We start from the raw sequence: 22014 nt of genomic DNA, 5'->3' as shown, positions 1-22014 counted from the left end.
GAAAACGCGGACATGTGAAGGGGCCTAAAGAGTATGGAGTGTCTAGCTCTCCCCCAAGGATCCAGCGTGTCTGATTTTAGACCGCTGATATATTTGTTGTCCCAGAGATAAACTGACGGCTTGTTTGCCAGTAACTCTCATGGAGAACACAGGAACAGGGAGTAAAGTGATTGTCATATATGGGAGAGTCAGGCTAGATAGCTGCAGGCTGAACCATTATTATCCAAAGTGTATGGGGGCTCAATGTTGGTGCATATGTGCTGCATGTGGTGAAGGTACACATAGGTGTATGTATTGAATACATGTGTTTACTTTTATCATTTTCTATTCAAATCAGTCTCCCATAATCTAAAAAAATAAGAACTGAGCTTTGAGAATCTTGAAAAAAGAGACAGTAGAAAAAAATGGCGTGAATGGTATCCAAGTGCCTAGACCACATGTAAATACGTCTCGGATTTTTTTTTTAAGACTATAATTTGCCTTTTGAGCTATAGTACTTAGTGTTCCCCGTCCTGCCTGATGGCATGAGATTGCTCTATACCGCTTTTGGAATCCCTATGTGATTTCTATGCTTTTTAAGATCTGGTTTTCTCTGTGTCCTGTGGCTGACAGCCACTCCCGAGCTGTTAGCTGAGCTGCTATATAAAAAGACCCCCACACCGCTCAGGAGGAGAAACGCAGCTCTGCAGGACAACTGGAAGCACAAGCAACTTTGGTAAGAATAAATATCTGACAATACCGCATTTATGTCATAGACAGAAAAATAGGGCAACGCATCTCAGGTATTAAAAAAGGTTTAAATATTAAATACACATACCGTATATTAGGATAGATAGATAGATAGATAGATAGATAGATAGATAGATAGATAGATAGATAGATAGATAGATAGATAGATAGATAGATAGATAGATCTGCAAATAGTATATTTTTTTATTATTTTGGGCATTATTAAAAGTTTATTGTAGTATTATTATTAATATTTTTAGATTTTATGCAACATTTTACAAATATATAATAGTCTTAAAACTGAAAAATATCTTCCCAGATATATTAGTTAGAGTCTATTAGAAATGTTATATAGTTACCCTGTTATGTATTAGTTTAATATGATTTTTTATACATATTTTTGTAACACTTAACTAAATGTCTTAGACAACTATTTATTTCAAAGAATTCACATTGCATCTGTTCATAGGTCTTTGTAATTGGTGATAGTATTTGTTCCTAAAGTATCATTTAATATGGTTTAAGCCTTTGGAAAATTTCTAAACAGGTTGAAAGTTTTAATACTTTGTATGTAAAATCCATGGATCCATGGTCTGTGTTTATTTGCTTTTCATGCCAACTAGTTTATATATATATATATATATATATATATATATATATATCTCCGCATAGATAACAGTGTGAAGTAACCCCTTCCTGCAAACTACGCTCAGGGATTTAGTTTTGACTTGCAAAGTTTGAGCCGCTTTACTACCATGTCGTATAAACCATATTTATTCTTAAGTTTAGAAATTCTTTCCAGTTTATTTGTGCCTGGTGAGAGCTATGTGTCTTAGTTGTGTCCCACATGATGGATACATACTCCCTGGCATGATGACAGGACATTTTGGTCATCGTCTGGATGTCCCCGGTATACTATGTCATGTATGATATACATTCAGGGCAGCAGTGAAATGTATTCATTATGTCAATTTCCCAATTTTCGATATTGATTTTTTTGTAATACAGCTCTTAATTTTACCTCTAAACATAATGAAGAAGGCAGATGAGTCAAGAATACCTATCAAATAATGTGCTGATTTTGGATATTCTCACTAAGTGATCAACACTAGCCATACTCAGGGCACAGGGTGGGTTAATATGTCGTGTACCATGGTTAAAAAGAACTTTATGGATCCTAATTGCTATGAAAACTTAATAACCAATTTGGCTTTTGGTCTAAAAACTAATTTATGCTAAAATGTATAGACAGTGTGTTACTATGTTTACTCAGCACTGTGAATGGTGCGTGGTACAGGACTCGTACATCAGAGCACGGAAAGAGCAGTATGACAGGTGTTTGCGTGACCTAAGTGGTCTTAAACTAGAAGTAAAAGCTAAAATTGGATTACTTATTCTGTGTGGCTGAACATTTGAGTTTGGCTTTTAACAAAGTCAAATGCAAAGTAGGAATTTCACAAAATTTCCTTATCTGAGCCACTGTCTACGCAACAATGGAGTAGCTGTAGAAGTTCAAAATGTGGCTGATTGGTCCCCAAAAAATGAATGACCTTCTACAGTCATGTACAGAAGATTGTAGTTTTCTATGACAGGTAATTGCTTACAGGTAACTGAGCAGACAAAATATATTGTATGAATTATCCACTGCCTGCCTCACGCTGAAGAAAGACTAGAAGTGTACAGGGTTATTATACTAGTAAAACCATCTGTTGGCCCCAGCAGGATTTCCAACGTGACTTGACAGCTTATCAAAAAATTATGGACGGACAATATTTTTTACTAACACATTATAAAACCATAATAAAACATTGAGATTATAAATTATACATGTCCATATCTTATAATTCTGATATCAAGACATTAGCTGCGTAAATTGGAAAATGATGATAATTACAGTCAAAATCATCGGTATAAGTTTCTCCAGCCTCCAAAAAAAATCACGCCTTAACTTTTTTTTATGGACAGGGCAAAATAGTAAATCATTTTTTTAAACTGTCTTGAAATTTCTGGGCCCCAGGTTGAGATAGAATAATGGTCTAAGCAGAAGACAACCTCATTTATATTGGTTTGGGCGTCAATTACAAGTCACTAGGCTCTTGAGTTGTTTGACAAATTTCCTATTAAATATTATAAATTATGTCCAGTTTATACAATAATAACATCAAAGTTTACAAGATAATTAAAAGGCAGTTTACACATATTCTGTATAGATGGAGTCTGATCAGCATCACATTCCCCGGTGGTTTTATTGAATTTCAGCCCAATATCGCCTCTGTAAATTATTTGGTTATAGGTTATGGTGTATGTAAAGTAATTTTACCAATACAAATGTCTCGATTCTATATGTGCTCTGCCATACAGAACTTCATACTGTATATACTATACCACTTTTGGCTAAGGGCAACTTTGTAGTATCTTAGAAACATTACATTTGCTTCCCAGTTTTTGACCAATGCAATCCTTATGGTATGTTCAATGTAATAAAACATAATGAACACGATAGTGCGGTGTAGAATACTTGGAATGTTGCTTTAGCTGTATCTTTAGTTGGTATTGGTCGTTTTAATTTAATCCTTCTAGCCTTATGTTTTGTGTGTGTAAAAATGCCTAAAGCACACAGACCTGGAATTATATTAGACACCTCATTTGGTTATAGTTCTTTATAATGGATTGCTTTATTCTTTGGAAAATGAGTATCGCTGCCACATGTATTAAAATTGTGTGAATTTTGCTGACATACAATATAAGGCACAGCACATACAGTTGTGCTCAAAAGTTTACATACCCCGGCAGAAATTTTGCTTTCTTGGCCTTTTTTCAGAGAGTATGAATGATAGCCCCAAAACTTTTTCTCCATTTATGGTTAGTGATTGGGTGAAGCCATTTATTGTCAAACTGCTGTGTTTTCTTTTTTCAAATCATAATAACAGTCCAAAACATCCAAATGACCTTGATCAAAAGTTCACATACCCTGGTGATTTTGGCCTGATGATATGCACAAAAGTTGACACAAATGGGTTTGAATGGCTACTAAAGGTAACATCCTTATCTGTGACCTGTTTGCTTGTAATAAGTGTCTGCATAAAAGCTGAATGAGTTTCTGGGATCCAAACAGACTCTTGCATCTTTCATCCAGCCACTGACGTTTCTGGATTGAGAGTCATGGGGAAAACAAAAGAATTGTCAATGGATCTATGGGAAAAGGTAGTTGAACTGTATAAAACAGGAAAAGGATACAAAAAGATAACCAAGGAATTGATAATGCCAGTCAGCAGGGTTCAAACTGTGATTATCAAATGAAAAATTAGGGGCTCTGTAAAAACAAAACTACAGTCAGGTAGACCAACAAAAATGACATCCACAACTTCCAGGAAAATTGTTCTGGATGCAAAAAAAAAAAACATAAATGAAATCAGCTGAAATATAGGACTCTCTGAAAACTAGCAGTGTGGCTGTTTCATGATGCACAATAAGGAGGCACTTGAAGAGAACTGGGCTGCATGGTCGAGTCGCCAGAAGAAAGCCATTACTGTGAAAATGCCACAAAGTATCTCGCCTATAATATGCAAAACAGCACAGAGACAAGCCTCAAACCTTCTGGAGCAAGGTAATTTGGAGTGATGAGACCAAAATTGAACTTTTTTGCCACAACCATAAACGTTACATTTGGAGAGAGGTCAATAAGGCCTATGATGAAAGGAACACCATTCCTACTGTAAAGCATGGAGGGGGATTGCTGATGTTTTGGGGATGTGTTAGCTGCAAAGGCACACGTAACTTGGCAAAGTTGAAGGAAAGATGAATGCAGCATGTTATCAGCAAATACTGGAGGCAAATTTGCACTTATCAGCACGGAAGCTGGGCATGGGACGTACTTGGACGTTCCAACATGACAACGATCCAAATCACAAGGCCAAGTTGGTCTGTCATTGACTACAGGAGAACAAAATGATGGTTCTGGGGTGGCCATCTCAGTCTCCTGACCTCAATATCATTGAGCCACTCTGGAGAGATCTCAAGCGTGCAGTTCATGCTAGACAGCCCAGGAATTTAGAGGAACTGGAGGCTTTTTTCAAAGAAGAGTGTGTAGCTTTACCATGTTAGAAAATACAGAACCTCATCCACAACTACCACAAAAGACTTCAAGCTGTCATTGATGTTAGAGGGGGCAATACACGGTATTAAGAAATGAGGTATGTGAACTTTTCAGCAGGGTCATTTAGATGTTTTGGGTTGTTATTATGATTTAAAAAGAGAAAACACAGTAGTTTGACAATAAATGGCTTCAACAAACCGCTTAACATGAGTGGAGAAATAGTTTTGGTGTTATAATTCATATACTCTGAAAAAAGGCAGAGAAAGCAAAAATTCTGCTGGGGTATGTAAACTTTTGAGCACAACTGTAGGCGGCCTTAAGTTGGCTTACTTAAAGGCAATCTGGCAAAAGGATTTCACCGCCCTTTCAAAGACAAATCCAGCATTACCTTTACATGGGGTAATGCAGCAATCACTATTGGGTTGGGGAATATTCACTTGGCAGCAAGATTTAAGGCACACAGGAACACTTTCCACTTTAAACAGTCTATGTGGTTTATTATACAGTGAGAAACCGTGCAACAAATAGTCCATTACACACTGTAATGGAACATGACATTAAGTTGCGGTCACTAAACATGCTGGACCTTACTCCGTCCAGTTACCATGGGTGACCGCACAGTTCATTAATTGACCCTCGTCAGTACACACATCTCTGGGTTACGTCCCTCGAGCTCCTGCTCCATACACTGACCTCCTGTCAGTCCTCTCTCTTGGGGAAGCTGTCTTACTGGGATCACCATCCTTGTGACCAGGGCACCCACAACAGTCCAGACCCGCAGAAGAAAAGGTAACTTCCCCAACGCAGTGCCATCACAAACTCTGCACATACGGCCTCTCTGTGCTGTTCAGGACGTCCGTCCCTACTTGGAACCGTCCAACACACAGGCCACCAGATTCAAGGCCTCACCATGTGCTCTTCAGGATGTATGTGCTCTTCAGGTGCATAATCTGCAGCTCCTCGCCATGTAATCTGCATGCAGAAGTTCTATTTTCCCCCCACCTTCCACCCCCCAAAAAGAATATATATTTGGCGGAGTCACAGAAGAGCATAATTCACAACTTTGCACTCTTTACAAAGTAGTTTTCTTACTACTGAAGCCCTAGATTCCCCCTTCAATGCACCCATAAAGTATGATACCAACAAAAGTACCCCACAAACACAAATAGAACCAACAATGAATTCCTCCACAATACCATCCACAGACACAGTATTGTGACCCCAAGACAGTATTATATTCCATCTGTAACCTCCACACATCCCTCCATACAGTATAATGGCCTCAAACCTCATCACATTGTATAATGTTTCCCACAGCCCTCCACACATTATGATGGACCCACACAAACCTTCACACTGTATAATTGCTTGAATACATTATAATGTTTCCCACATAGCCCTGCATGAAGTATAAAGGCTCCCAAATAGCCCTTGAAATACTATAATGAGCCCCGCATAGCCCTCCAAATATAATTGTCTCCATATAGCAGTGATGGTGAACCTTTTAGAGACCAAGTGCCCAAACCACAATCCAAAACCCACTTATTTTTCACAAAGTGCCCTGAATCCTGAGGTTTTAGATTAGAAAGACAACTCGTACATTAGCGTGCTATAGAGTCAATATCAAAGAGTTTGTTAGGCTACGTTCACATTTGCGTTGTGCGCCGCTGCGTCGGCGACGCAACGCACAGCGCAAATAAAAATGCACCAAAACGCACGCAAAAACGCTGCGTTTTGCGACGCATGCATCGTTTTTGCCGAAATTTGGACGCAAGAAAAATGCAACTTGTTGCATTTTCTGCGCCCGACGCTTGCGGCGAAGGGAATGCATGCGTCGCACAACGCAGCACAACGCATGTCCATGCGTCCCCCATGTTAAATATAGGGGCGCATGATGCATGCGTCGCCGCTGCGTTTCCCGACGCTGCGTCGGGAAACGCTAATGTGAACGTAGCCTTAGCGCTGCACTCCAAGCCTAAGATACTAGCCACCAATTGTAGTGAAGGTCTGTTCTTGAAAATGCAAAGGATTTTTAATCAAAAGTAAAATTTCAAAGTTGTTTGTTTTTACAACTTATTTCCAGCTGCAACCCTTTATCATAATGAGATCAAATCCTTTAAGGCAGGGATATCAAATTCACAGAGGGCCTAAGTTAAAAGCTTGCAGAAAGTAGCAGGCCAACCTTGATATTTGTGAAAAAAAAATTCTACAATTGAGAAAGTTTTGCTTATCAAATAAAACAATTAACTTTTGGAATTATAGTGGAATAATATAATATGTTATGTAACCTTCGTCAGGCTGCATAATTTTACAACGTTAACAGGCTGCAGAGGTACAATTGTACCTTCATATATATTTTATTGAAACTTGGCCAATATATTCTGGACCAAAACTGCAGAGATGTCACGAAATTTCAGCCCTCTACGGCTTTTCGAAAAAAAATGTTATTGCAATTTTAAAACGGAATAGTTACAATTGTACCTACTCAGCCTCACGAAGGGTAACAACAGTAAAAAGCATATGGCCCATTGGCCTAATTTAAATATGTATTAATAAAGGATTAAAAAAACCTTGAATAAAACAGATTATAAAGTATGATACAAACAAAAGTGCTTCCAAACACAGTATGATACCCCCACAGTTAACTCCTCCACATGCACAGTCTGATGACTACACTGTAGCCCCCTCCCTCAGTTCCCCTAACAAAGAATTGAGATCCCCATCACAGTATGAATCTCCAACTGTAACCCCACACAGCCCTCCACACAGTATAACGGGCACAGGATGTCCTCCATACAGTACAATGGCTCCACATAGATCTCCATAAAGTACAATGGCTCCACATAGTCGTCCATACAGATTAATGGCCCCCACATAGTCCTCCATAAAGTGTAATGGGCCCCACATAGTGCTTCATGCAGTATAATGGCCCCACCCAATGCCTCATACTATAAAATGTCCCCACATAGTGCTCCATACTGTATAATGGCCCCACACAGAGCTCCATACCGTATAATGGCCCCACACAGAGCTCCATACTGTATAATGGCCCCACACAGAGCTCCATACTGTATAATGGCCCCACACAGAGCTCCATACCGTATAATGGCCCCACACAGAGCTCCATACTGTATAATGGCCTCACACAATGCTCCATACTGTATAATGGCCCCATATGATGCTCCATACTGTTCAGCTCTGGCAAAAATTAAGAGACCACTGCAAAATGTTCAGCTTGTCTGATTTTTCTCTTTATAGGTATACTAGATAATGGCCCGATTCTAACGCATCGGGTATTCTAGAATATGTATGTATGTATATAGCAGCCACATAGTATATAGCACAGCCCACGTAACACAGACAGCCATGTACAATATAGCACAGCCATGTAGTATATAGGAGCCATGTAGTATATAGCAGCCACGTAGTATATAACACAGCCCACGTAGTTTATAGCACAGCCATGTAGTATATAGCACAGCCACGTAGCATATAACACAGCCCACATAGTATATAGCACAGCCACGTAGTATATAGCACAGCCACATAGCATATAGCAGCCACGTAGTATATAACACAGCCATGTAGTATATAACACAGCCCACGTAATATATAGCATCCCCATAGTATATAACACAGCCATGTAGGCCATGTAGTATATAGGAGCCACGTAGTATATAGCACAGCCATGTAGTATATAACACAGCCCATGCAGTATATAGCACAGCCCACACAGTATATAGCACAGCCCACACAGTATATAGCACAGCCCACGCAGTATATGACACAGCCCATGTAACACAGACAGCCACGTAGTATATAGCACAGCCACATAGTATATAGCATAGCCACGTAGTATATAGCAGCCACTTAGTATATAACACTGCCCACATAGTATATAGCACAGCCGTGTAGTATATAACACTGCCCACGTAGTATATAACACTGCCCACGTAGTATATAACACAGCCCACACAGTATAAAACACTGCCCACGTAGTTTATAACACAGCCCACATAGTATATAACACTGCCCACGTAGTATATAACACTGCCCACGCAGTATATAACACTGCCCACGTAGTATATAACACTGCCCACATAATATATAGCACAGCCCACGTAGTATATAACACTGCCCACATAGTATATAGCAGCCATGCAGTATATAACACAGCCCAAGTACTATATAGCAGTGTGGGCACCATATCCCCGTTAAAAAATTTTTTTAATAAAAAATAGTTATATACTCACCCTTCGGCAGCCCCCGGATCCATGCGTTTAGGGATGCTCCTCGTGACGCTCCGTCCCAAGAATGCATTGCGGTGTCACGAGATGATGACGCAGCAGTCTTGCGATAGTGCTACATCATCATCTCGCGAGACCGCAATGCATGGCGTCACGAGGAACGGGAAAGGCGCCAGAAGGTGAAAATAACATGATTTTTTATTATTTTATTATTTTTAACATTAGATCTTTTTACTATTGATGCTGCTGCATAGGCAGCATCAATAGTAAAAAGTTTGTCACATAGGGTTAATAGCAGCATTAACAGACTGCGTTACACCACGTTATCCCTCTGTGTAACGCAGTCGGTTTTATGGACTGCTACAATGCTATGTGGGTGGCGGGCGCTGACTGGGGGGAGTATGGAGGGGGCACTGAGTGCAGGGGAGTAGGGAGCGGCCATTTTGCGGCCAGACTGTGCCCGTCGCTGATTGGTCGCGGCCAGCTGGCCGCGACCAATCAGCGACTTGGGATTTCCGTGACAGAAAGACAGACAGAAAGACAGACAGAAAGATGGAAGTGACCCTTAGACAATTATATAGTAGATTTGTGAGTAAAATGTAAATTGCTATTTTACTCTATAAACTTCTGACAACATGTCTCCGAATTTCCAAGCAATCATTTTTGTATTTTTTTCTGACAACGAAAATTGTCAAAATTCTAAAAAAAAAACAGGGCTTTCAGACCTCAAATAATGCAAAGAAACAAATTCATACTTATTTAGAAACATCAATACTAATGTTTTAACTCAGGAAGAGTTCAGAAACCAATATTTTGTGGAATAACCATGATTTTTAATCACAGCTTTCATGCGTCTTGCAATGCTTTCCACCAGTCTTTCACACTGCTTCTGGCACAACAAATTAAGTAGTTCCTCTTTGTTTGATGGCTTGTGATTATCCATTATCCTCTTGATTACATTCCAGAGGTTTTCAATAGGGTTCAGGTCTGGAGATTTGGCTGCCCATGACAGGGTTTTGATGTGGTGGTCTCTTAATTTTTGCCAGAGCTGTATGTGACAAAAATACTTAATAAGTAATATTTACCACATCTACTGTACATCAGCACAGTTTTGGAACCAAATTTTTTTTGTTAGGAAGTTATAAGGGTTAAAAGTTGACCAGCGATTTCTCATTTTTACAACACCATTTTTTATTTAGGGACCACATCACATTTGAAGTCACTTTGAGGGTTCAATATGATAGAAGATACCTAAAAGTGACACTCAAAACCACATTCAAGAAGTTTATTAACCCTTCAGGTATTTCACATGAATTTTAGGAATGTGGAACTAAAAGAACATTTAACTTTTTTTTTTCCCAAAAATTGTACATCAGATCGCAAATGTTTTATTTTGACAAGGGTAACAGGAAAAAATGGATCCCAAAATTGCAATTAGTGCAATTTTTCCTGAGTATGCTAATACCCCACGAGAGGGAGAAAACCACTGTTTGGGCGCACAGCTGCGCTCGGAAGGGAAGGAGCACCATTTGACATTTTGAACGCAAAATTTACTGCAACACAATTGGTGAACACCGTGTTGAGTTTGGAGAACATCTGATGTGCCTATACAGTGAAAATCCCCCACAGGTGACACCATTTTGGAAACTAGACCCCTCCAGGAACTGATATAGATCTGTGGTGAGCATATTGAACACTCAGGTGCTTCAAAAAAGTTTATAATGTTGGGCCGTAAAAATAAAAAATATCTAATTTTTCCAACAAATGTTTTCAGCACAAAATATTGCATTTTCAAAAGACAGTTTGAGGGAGAAAACAACTGTTTGGGCGCACAGCAGGGCTCAGAAGGGAAGGAGCATCATTTGACTTTTTGAATATAAAATTTTCTGGAGTTATTAGCAGACATCCTGTCCCATTTGGAGAGCTCCTGATGTGCCTAAACAGTGGAACCCCCCCCACAAGTGACCCATTTCGAAAAATAGACCCCTCAAGGAATGTATTTAACCTTGAACCCCCAGGTGCTTCACAAAAGTTTATAACGTCAAGCCATGAAAATAATAAAATCCCATTTTCCTCACAAAAATGTTGTTCTAGCCCCAAGTTTTTAATTTTTCTAAGGACTAATAGGAAGTTTTTTACAACAAACTGAGGTCAATTTTTTCTAGAGTGCGCCAATACCCTATATGTAATTGTGAAGTATTTTATTTTTCAGGCACGGCGCAATGCTCAGAAGGCAAGGAGTGCCAGATTTTACTGTTATAGTTTGCACGTACCATGACCAAAAGGGACAGCCCATGAGGTGCCAGAACCCCATAAGTGGCATCATTTTACAAACTACACCTCTCAATAAATTTATCTAGGGGTGCTTGATCATATTGACACCACGGGTCTGTCACAGAATTTTATACCATTGGGCAGTGAAGAAAAAATAACTACATTTTTACCATCAAAATTTAGTCCCAGACTTTACATTTTCACACAAGAAGTGGGTAAAAATAGTGCCAAAATTTGTCCCACAATTTTTACTGAAAGTAGCAATACCCCATATATGGCTGTGCAGTACTACTTAGCCATACGAAGAGACTTAGGAGGAACGGAGCGCTATTTGCTTCCTGGAGCGCAGAGTTTCCTAGAAGAGTTTGTGGACTCCATATACAGAGCCCCTAATTACTAGAGCAGAATCCCTCCTTAAGTGACCCCATTTTGGAAATTATACCTCTTTGGGAATTTATCTACATTTGTAGTGCTGATTTTGACTCCATGGGTATTTTCTAGAAACAAGCAGCAATGAATGTTGCCAAGTGAAAATAGCAAACTGCTGCTGTAGTGACCAGTATATTGCAATCACCAGTACGTTATGCCCAGCCTATGCTTCTGGAGGCATGCACTCGTAAGTTAGGTGGGCTCTCTTCACTTTAGAAATGCCAAATGTGGACACTATCTGTGGTTTACTTACATTGTGGGGCTCAGAAGGGAGTGGGGCATTTAGATTTGGGAGCACAGAATTTGCTGAATTTCTTTTGGCTTGTGAGGAGCCATTTTGCTTTTCCAGAGCCTTTGTATTACCAGTAACATAGAAGCCCCCTATATTTCCATTAACAGATAACGGATCTGAGTGAGGAATTGCTTTTTTTGTGAATTGAGTTGAAGCTTTTACTGGGAACATTTTACATAACATTTGGTATCACATTTATCTAGCTCTCTACTCAGAGCACTTACTTTGGGGTTTCCATCTAAAACTCTGAGTGACGTGACAGATAAAACCCCAGAGGGATCGATTCACTATAATGAGGCAGCAGAGTTACTCTGAACTATGCCTGGCCTCTGTTCAGCTGTGTCCTTTTTTTCAGAAGTGCACAAAACTGTGGCCAATGGCACTTTTATGCACACCTAAAAAGATGAACACCGCTGGGTCATAGGCCAAATGGCATCCACAGTGCCTCCATCTGCCTCATTATAGGGAATCTTCCTCTAGAGGTTGTGTCTGAATCAAGTGTTTCAGAAATTTACACGTAAACCCCGGTGTAAGCTCTCAACGCAGAGCGCAGGATAAATGTGCGCCGAGCCTTATTGTGATCCTTGTGAGGTAGAATGAAAAAATGAACAGTAGGTGAAGAATCGGTTTTATTAATTTGTATGCCATTCCTTGTGCAGTATAAGTGATTAGGCAACTTTACTCTTCGGGTCACTACGATTACAGCGATTTCAGATTTATATCGGGTTTTTATGTTTAGCTGCTGTCACACACTAAAAGACGCTTTTTATTGCAAAAAATAGTTTTTGCATCACCACATTTTGAGAACTATAATTTTTCCATATTTTGGCCCACAGAGTCATGTGATGGCTTGTTTTTTGTAGGATGAGTTGACGTTTTTATTAGTACCATTTTCGGCCACACAACATTTTTTGATCACTTTCTATTGCGATTTTTGTGAGACAGAACGAAAACAGCAATTCAAGAATCTCTTTGGGTTATGCCGTTCCATGTGTGGTAAAATTGATAAGGCAGTTTTATTTTTCTGGTTAGTACAATTACAGCGATACCTCATTTATATCTTTTATTATGTTTTGGAGCTTTTACACAATAAAAACTATTTTATAGAAAAAATATATTATTGCAGTGCTTTATTGTGAGAGTTATAACTTCTTTTTTATTTTTCCACTGATGGAGCTGTATGATGACTTGTTTTTTGCGGGCCAAAATGAAGTTTTCAGCGGTACCATGTTTATTCATATTCGTCTTTTTGATCAGGTTTACTTCCAGTTTTTGTTCGGTGGTGTTATGATAATGCATTGTTTTTTGACTTGTTCTTTATTTTTTTTATGGTGTTGACTAAAGGGGTTAACTAGTGGGACAGTTTAATAGGTCGGATCATTGTGGACGCGGTGATAGCAAATACGTGTACTTTTATTTATTCATTTTTTATTCAAATATTTACAGCATTTAGCAATACATTATCTTTTGAGTTTATGTAAAAAAAATTATTTACTTTTTTATTTCGTCCTGCTATGAGTCAATCACTTTTTGCAGGCTGATCACTTCTACAGCATGGAGTTGAAGCAGCATTCCCAAGCTGCAGAAACTGTCAGCCCTGACAGACAAACTTGCTCATCATGCACTAGGCATGATCAGCAAGTTTTCTAGGTCTGGTGAGCCGGATGTCATCATGACGACGTTGGGTCACCGTGGCAATGATCAGGACCCCACTTCACGCCTCAGGATCTCCGATCCGATCCAAAGGCACAGGGACTGTCAGCCCTCTGTCGGCTTCCGAAATGATTTGGGGTATTAAAGTTCTGGGAGTGGTCTGTGACCGCTCATGGCACTTAGTGTTGAGTGTCAGCAGTCAGAATCAGCTGACACCTGGCGGCGATCGCCCGCACAGCACCCTGTTTGCGCGGGCGATTGCTCAGACATAATACTCCATCCCTGGTCAAATAGGCCCAGGGCACAAGGATGGAATATTACGTCCAATGTCATAAAGGGGGTTAAGAGAAGCATAGAGTATATATCCAATTAAGTAATTATCCCACTCTACTCCTCCTTGGTCAGACTTCATTTGGAATACTGTGTCCAGTTCTAGGCACCACATTTTAAGCTGTCAGCAACACTCAGAGTAAAGATGAAAACGTCCTAAATCTCACAGCAGATTTCTCACTGCATTTCTGGAGATGTGTCAGTATTTATGTCTGCTCTTCTCCCTGCAACCTGTAGTCACTCTTCGGTGATATCAGAACTGTCATTATGTCTCACACAGGAGTAACCTTCCTGCCTGGGCTACTCCTGTGTGAGATGTAATGACAGGCTGCACTGATCTCATTGTAAAGTGATTACAAGTTGAACACAACAGTACAGCAGAGATTATAATACTATGAAGGGAGGAGAGATTTGTAATGTGACACAGCTATACTCAGCTGTACAGCCCCTCTCCTCACACTGACTCATGCAGTAGGTTAGACCAGGAGATCAGACCTGTATAATTGCATCTGACACAGTGAAAAACCTGCTCAGAGCTATTGTGGGATGTGTTAACACATGGGTGGCGCATGCGCTGATTCAGTCACCTTCCTGAGAATAAAGAGCAGCAGCTGTAACTGCGCACCCAACACTGACAGTCTCTGAATATGCATTGGGACTAAGTCTCAGTCAGGGCTGAGGGTTCAGTTACAGCCACCAATCTGTATTCTCTGAGTGGTGACTGAACCAGCAGCTCTGGCACCGGCCCCTTCACTAAAACCGAATTTCTGTGGGGAGGGAATAAAGTTAATTTTCTCCCAGAAACATTTTGGTAAGTGCGAGCACTGGGCAGGTTAGTAACGCTACTAACCAGCAGATTAACCCCATGCGGTTTTTTTGTTGACAGGTTCCCTGTAACTAAGGTATGCTAACCCCTATTATTCCCCAAAAGTCCTCATTACTCCCCAAAGCTCTTTTGCTCTACTTGTCAGACATTACAACCTGCATACTCCATGTGACCCGTGCAGCCAATCACTGGCCTCAGAAGTCTAATGCCATACATTGCTAAGGCCAAAGATTGGCTGCAGCAGTCAAATGGAATATATAAGTCAATGTAACATAAATAGAAGATAAGTGGGGACCATCGGGGAAGCAGCACTGAAATTTGGGACTAAACTGGTGCCTGTGTGCAGATTTTTCATTATCTGTTTAAGTCCAGTTTACAGAAACAATTTTGAAGTTCGTTCTGAGCACTTTTTAGACAATCATCACTATAAATCATTGGCTCTACTGGGAGCTCGGCATTGTAAATGTAAATATGTCTACAAGTGGCATGATACATTGAAATGGGTGGTCCAAAACCATCATTTATTTTAATCCTAAATGTCTGTCCATTTATTGTAGCAATCTAATCTATCTTTTAACCTATTTTAATTAATAAGTTATCGTTCCCCATCATTCCCATCACTACGCTATCGAACTGCTTTATTTTTTTTTACCGACTTCATGTTTGATAATGTTTCTTGTAAGAACCCACAGTACATGCTGGGATACTTAAATAGATGCCATCAGGGGGCAGAGGCTGTGGTTACTGCTGCACCCTGAAACGAAGCATCATCTGTGACATTCATTTCGGGGGCTGTGCCAATCCCTGCTTTATTTAGCACACGTTGGTTGTCAATTCTGACGTAAGGTTAGTAGGATCTTGTCGCTGCGCAATATTCTTTTTAATGATGAGAAGTGACAGTGCGCTTCCTCTCCAGCTCTGATGGGAAGTGACAAGCTGACAGGAGAGCGCACTGTTAGTACGCATTGTAAGAAAAAAAAGGTGAGCAAGAACTAGAACCACCCTCACCATTAAATAGACATTTAGGATTAAAATAAATGCTAATGTCGGAAAACCCTTTCAATGATAATCCTGCAAAAATTTTAATCTATTTTCATATACAATTAATAATGATCATTTGATGCATTTGCATTGGACATTTATTACAATATTATAAATGTAACATAACAGTAGCCCAGTGCTGACTTTTTGTTTGTTTCTGCATTCATTCCTGGTCTGACCTGAAAAAGCTTATGTGAAAATCGCAACAAATGTGCATTATGTGGACAAGGACTGGCACACGATTCAGTGGAAAAAGTATTTTTTCACGTAGACTCCAAACTGGCTCATGACAATGCTGAATAAAAGGCAGCTGTTAGGACCCTACATGCTATAGTGCACGCTCTCCTGAGATGTGAGATGCAATACGTCATCCAAACACATTTCATGACAATGGTGCAATGCATTCAATGAATGCCAGGCTTCCCACATTAATATGTGGACAAGGTTCCCTTAGACAAGAAATATCTAACTAGCTGCAAGTGTGTATACAGTATATGTGCAAGTCATATGTTACACATTACTGTATATAAATACAAAAACTGCAATTATAGAATAATTATCATGTAAAAATCATCTGAGCGCCATATGTGTGGAAAGGACATAGAACTAAATAGGCAAAAGAAAAGATGTTGGATGGCATGAGCGTGCCCAATATTCAATAGTCCTTTGGAAATATCATGCACAGGTATCCTCTATATATGTTTGTTACTGAACGTTTTACATTTTCTGCATTTATTTTCCACACATCTATAGTCCCTAAATCATAAAGCACTCATTTTCCCCACTGAGATATTTGAGCAGGACTCAGAAACATTGGTAACATTGACTACTTTATGATATAATATCAAAGGTATTCCAGTTTGTATGTGTCAATCTTTTCCCACAATTTTCAGTAAGTTCAGGTCACATTCATTTATGTAAAAACTGTCCGAGACTAAATGTTTTTTACATTCTTCCAATGTGAGAAGACAGGGCAACATTAGGGGCCTGATTAATCACCGCTTTTAAAGGTAAAAAGCTTTAAAAAGGCACATAATTTTTGGCACAACTCGAGGCTAAAAGTTTGTAACTATTGGCATTCTCCAACGTTTTTGCCCAGCTCCAACAAAGTTATCGGTATGGGGGCATTGTGACTGCTGCTCAACAAACTCATGGTGAGTGGCATCGTTTGATATGCCACAAATATTATACCAACAGGGACTGGAGTAGGATTTGTGGCGAGGAGCACACACAGGTGTAAGACACTTGTCGGACCAGAGGCGTATCTGGGGGGCAGGCAAGCCATCTGTCCTGGGCATAGTCAGCAGGGGAGCACCTTTTTTGGGCCCCCGATGCAGCTGTGTCTTCCCCTTGGTTGCATTTTGCTGCCTCCCAGACCAGGAGTTGGACGTTCTCTGAGCCAACTGTCAAGATGACAGCCGGCTCAGAGAAGGTGCAGTGCACCAGCTGCCAGTTATGGAAGACACAAGTACAGGTCATGTGACCATGCTTCTGAACTCACTCGCCAAAGCAGCAGATGTACATACAACGAAGGTGGTTATTGCTCCAGTGGAGCTGAAGCCACCAAAGATTTAATGTAAAGAGGGCTGGAGAAGGAATAAGATTTGAGGACACAGTTTGGGGGGGAGAAGAAATAAGATTTGAGTAAACAGTTTGGGGAAAGAGGAAGGGATGGGTGTGGACACAATATGGGGATGGGGGGAACTGGGCCAAACTTGATGACACAAATTGAGGAGCAAAGGGTGAGATGGGGGAATGAATGAGGAAACAGTATGAGGTGTACATGGGTGCAGACACGGTATGGTGAGTGGGGGATGGGTGTGTGCACAGTATGAGGAGCGAAGGGGGTAATATATGCAGACACAGAATGGGGAGCAAAGGAGGGGTGGGTGCAGGCACAGTATTGTGAGTAGGGGAATGGGTGTGGACACAGTATGAGGAGCGAAGCGAAGAAAGCATGCAGACACAGTATAGAGACCGAGGGTGATGGGATGGATGCCGACATAGTATGGGGAATCAAGGGGATATGTGAGGAGGCAGTATGGAGAGCAAATTGGTAAACATATGAGGAGACAGTATGCTTAGTAGGAGGGATGTTAGAGGAGACAGGAGTAAGGGGGAAAATGTGTGAGAAGGCTATTAAGGGGAATAGTGTGAGGAGATAGTATGGTGGGAAAAATGTGTGAGTGGGCACAGAATCGAGACTGAGTACTGTGGGGGGTAGCATGGGTGGACAATCTAAGGGCACAGCTAGGAGGGTAGGGTCTGACCTGACATTACAATTGATGTACCATGTACTGATGCTGGTCCTCGTGATGTATTCATGTACTGGTGGTGGTCCAAGTGATTCATTCCTGTACTGATGGTGGTTCTTGTGATGTATTCCTGTACTGATGAGGGTTTTGATGCTGGGTTTCTGTACTGATTAAGAGCATATGGATGTTTTTCTGTACTGCTGGTGGTTCTGATGATGATTCTTTTTTTACTGCTGGTGGCCATGGTGATGTATTTCTGTACTGATATGGGGTTCTAGTGATGTATTTCTGAACTATTGCTGGTGGTTGTGGTGACAAATTTTTGTGCTGTTATTGGTTCTGATCCTGTACCCATGTAACAATCCATAACTTGCAAGATTATGTGATTTGGCTATGTTAATAAAGTTATGCTGTCTGACTAGTTAAGGGTTATTATGTTTTTATTTGTTAGGAGCATTAAAGGGAATCTGTCACCTGAATTTGGCGGGACCAGTTTTTGGTCATATGGGCGGAGTTTTCAGGTGTTTGATTCACCCTTTCCTTACCCGCTGGGTGCATGCTGGCCGCAATATTGGGTTGAAGTTCATTCTGTCCTCCGTAGTACACGCCTTCGCAAGGCAATCTTGCCTTGCGCAAGCGTGTACTACGGAGGACATAGAATGAACTTCAATTCAATATTACGGCCAGCATGCAGCCAGCGGGTAAGGAAAGGGTGAATCAAATACCCGAAAACTCTGCCCATATGACCAAAAACTGGTCCCGCCAAATTCAGGTGACAGGTTCCCTTTAAAGGATTGTCCAAGTTTGTGATGAGCCTGCAGTCAGTCATTCTATGTGACTGCAGACTTCTGAATTTTCATATCACAACTGCTGTCAAGATTCTCTGGTGTCGGCACTAAAAGTGGGATGTCACAAAACCGCAAGTATACAATTTGCATACAAGCGGTCACATGCCGACTAGACATGTGTGGCCGCATGAAAATAAATTGAGCGCTGCCAGACATGTTTAGTTGGAATTTGGCCCGAAATAGACAAATCGCATTTTTGTGCTGCAATGACTATCCACTCTTGCCACCTGTAAGGGAGAATCCTAAAAGTCTACAGTGCATGTGCTGTGAGAATTCAGAAGCTTGCCGTGATTGCAGACTTTCATCTCAAACCTCGACAAGTACTTTAATCATGTCAATCCTAACAGCGTGTAATATACTCACTGTCAGGTTTTCTCTCTGCTTGCAGGTTCCAGCTACTTCACTCATATGTAATTTTCATACTTACGGTCACGTGACAATTAGCTTTTCTCAGTTTTTGGGCTCTTTTCCATTTGCGAGAAACACGTCCGTGTCTCGCATGTGAAAACCAAGCTCTGGCACGGCACTCCAGAGCGGAGCGTGCGGCTGCATAGCAACACATGGAGCTGCACGCTCCGCTCCCAAGTGCTGGCGCCAGAGCTTGGTTTTAACATGCGAGACTCACACGTATTTCTCGCAAGTGAAAAGGAGCCCTTTCACTGAGTATTCAGAGAATTAGGAAGAGCAACTAGACAGCACATGACTGTAAGGCAGTAGTCACACTAATGTATGGCTACGAGCATGAGCCAAGTGTCAATGCACTGTGCTCCGATCCTCTTGCATTAAGGTACCATCACACATAACGATATCGTTAACGATATCGTTGCTTTTTGTGACGTAGCAACGATATCGTTAACGAAATCGTTATGCGTGACAGCGACCAACGATCAGGCCCCTGCTGGGAGATCGTTGGTCGCTGGGGAAAGTCCAGGACTTTATTTCGTTGCTGGATCTCCCACTGACATCGCTGAATCGGCGTGTGTGACGCCGATTCAGTGATGTCTTCACTGGTAACCAGGGTAAACATCGGGTTACTAAGTGCAGGGCCGCGCTTAGTAACCCGATGTTTACCCTGGTTACCATTGTAAAAGTAAAAATAAAACACTACATACTTACATTCCTGTCATGTTCCTCAGCGTCAGCTTCCCTGCGTCCCCCAGTGTCAGCGCCGGCCGGCCGTAAAGCAAAGCACAGCGGTGACGTCACCGCTCTGCTTTCCGGCAAGCGCGCTTACACAGAGCAGGGAAGCTGACGCTGGGGGACGCGGCAGGAATGTAAGTATCTAGTGTTTTTTTTTAACTTTTACAATGGTAACCAGGGTAAACATTGGGTTACTAAGCGCGGCCCTGATCGCTAAACGGCGTAGCGAGAAAAAAATTCAAAACGCCAGAATTACGTTTTTTGGTCGCCACGACATTGCATTAAAATGAACATATCTGCACCAAAATGCTATCATTAAAAATGCCAGCTCAGCATGCAAAAAATAAGCCCCCACCCGACCTCAGATCATGAAAAATGGAGATGCTACGGGTATTGGAAAATAGCGCAATTTTTTTTTTTTTTAGCAAAGATTGGAATTTTTTTTCACCACTTAGATGAAAGAGAACCTAGACATGTTTTGTGTCTGTGAACTTGCAATGACCTGGAGAATCATAATGGCAGGTCAGTTTTAGCATTTAATGAACCTAGTAAAAAGGCTAATCAAAAAACAAGCGTGGATTGCACTTTTTTCGCAATTTCACCGCACTTGGATTTTTTTTGCCATTTTCTAGTACAAGACATGCTAAAACCAATGATGTCGTTCAAAAGTACAACTTGTTTCACAAAAAATAAGCCCTCACATGGCCATATTGACGGAAAAATAAAAAAGTTATGGCTCTGGGAAGAAGGGGAGCAAAAAACAAACACGGAAAAACGGAAAATCCCAAGGTCATGAAGGGGATAGGGAAGAATCCTGTTTTCACATTTGTTACCTAACTAACATTTAATCAGATTAACCCCTTCACTTGCACAGAAAACAAAACCCATGATAATACTGACAAAAACAAATGACATATAGCAGGGGTGTCAAACTGCATTCCTCGAGGGCCTCAAACCATGCGTGTTTTCAAGATTTCCTTAGCATTGCACAAGGTGCTGGAATCATTCTCTGCAGGTGATTAAATTATCACCTGTGCAATGCAAGGAAATCCTGAAAACATGACCTGTTTGCAGCCCTCGAGGAATGCAGTTTGACACACCTGACATATAGTGTACAAACCATTCAAAATATATAATGCACCTACAATCTAATATATAAAGCTGAATGTGTGTGTGTGTGTGTGTGTGTGTGTGTGTGTGTGTGTGTGTGTGTGTGTGTGTGTGTGTGTGTGTGTGTGTGTGTGTGTGTGCGTGTGTGTGTGTGTTTATGTATGTCCGGGATTGGCATCTGCACCGTCGCAGCTACAGCCACAAAATTTTGCACAGTCACACGTCTCGACCCGGAGAGTGTCAAAGGCTATGTTGTGAGACGAAATTTTAACCCTGCGCGTTCCAATTCACCAAACAATTTTGCCCCTATCTACATAATGGGGAAAAAGTGAAAGGAAAAGTGTTGGAGGCAAACTGACAGCTGCCAGATGTGAACAAAGGGGACTTAAAGAGTGAGAGCGATGGCGCCAAAGAGTATATACCGTACAGTTGCTAAGGTGGGGCCCCGACATGGGATACTCACCACTCACCACACACAAGGATATGAACACACACAAAAAATGTGCCACACACTACCACGTGCTTGAACACATATACCACCCTCAGCACGCATTTCACCACACATACACCAACCTCGCCACATAAAAGTCAAAACACAAAAGTCACCGCTCAAAACTCGCCACGCGCAAAACTCACCACATGCAAAACTAGGCTCACGCAAAACTCACCACACGTGCAAAACTCACCTCATGGAAAACTCGCCACACGCAAAACTTGCCACATGCAAAACTAGGCTCACGCAAA

The 22014-nt window shown here is 41.0% G+C and overlaps 1 protein-coding gene across 1 annotated transcript in view; it reads left to right on the top strand.

Annotated features, from left to right (window-relative positions):
- The first annotated feature begins 656 nt into the window (after nt 1-656).
- Nucleotides 657-22014, top strand: part of CILP (cartilage intermediate layer protein) — an 89033-nt gene continuing 67675 nt past the window's right edge. Inside the window, exon 1 of the mRNA XM_069766353.1 lies at nt 657-715. The gene's annotated coding sequence lies outside the window, so the exon portion shown is untranslated. The remainder of the gene's footprint in view (nt 716-22014) is intronic.

This window comes from Ranitomeya imitator, chromosome 4 (genome assembly GCF_032444005.1).
Source record: "Ranitomeya imitator isolate aRanImi1 chromosome 4, aRanImi1.pri, whole genome shotgun sequence".
NCBI lineage: Eukaryota > Metazoa > Chordata > Amphibia > Anura > Dendrobatidae > Ranitomeya > Ranitomeya imitator.
The sequence above is the reverse complement of the archived record's forward strand: the minus strand, read 5'-3'. Positions and strand labels throughout refer to the sequence as shown.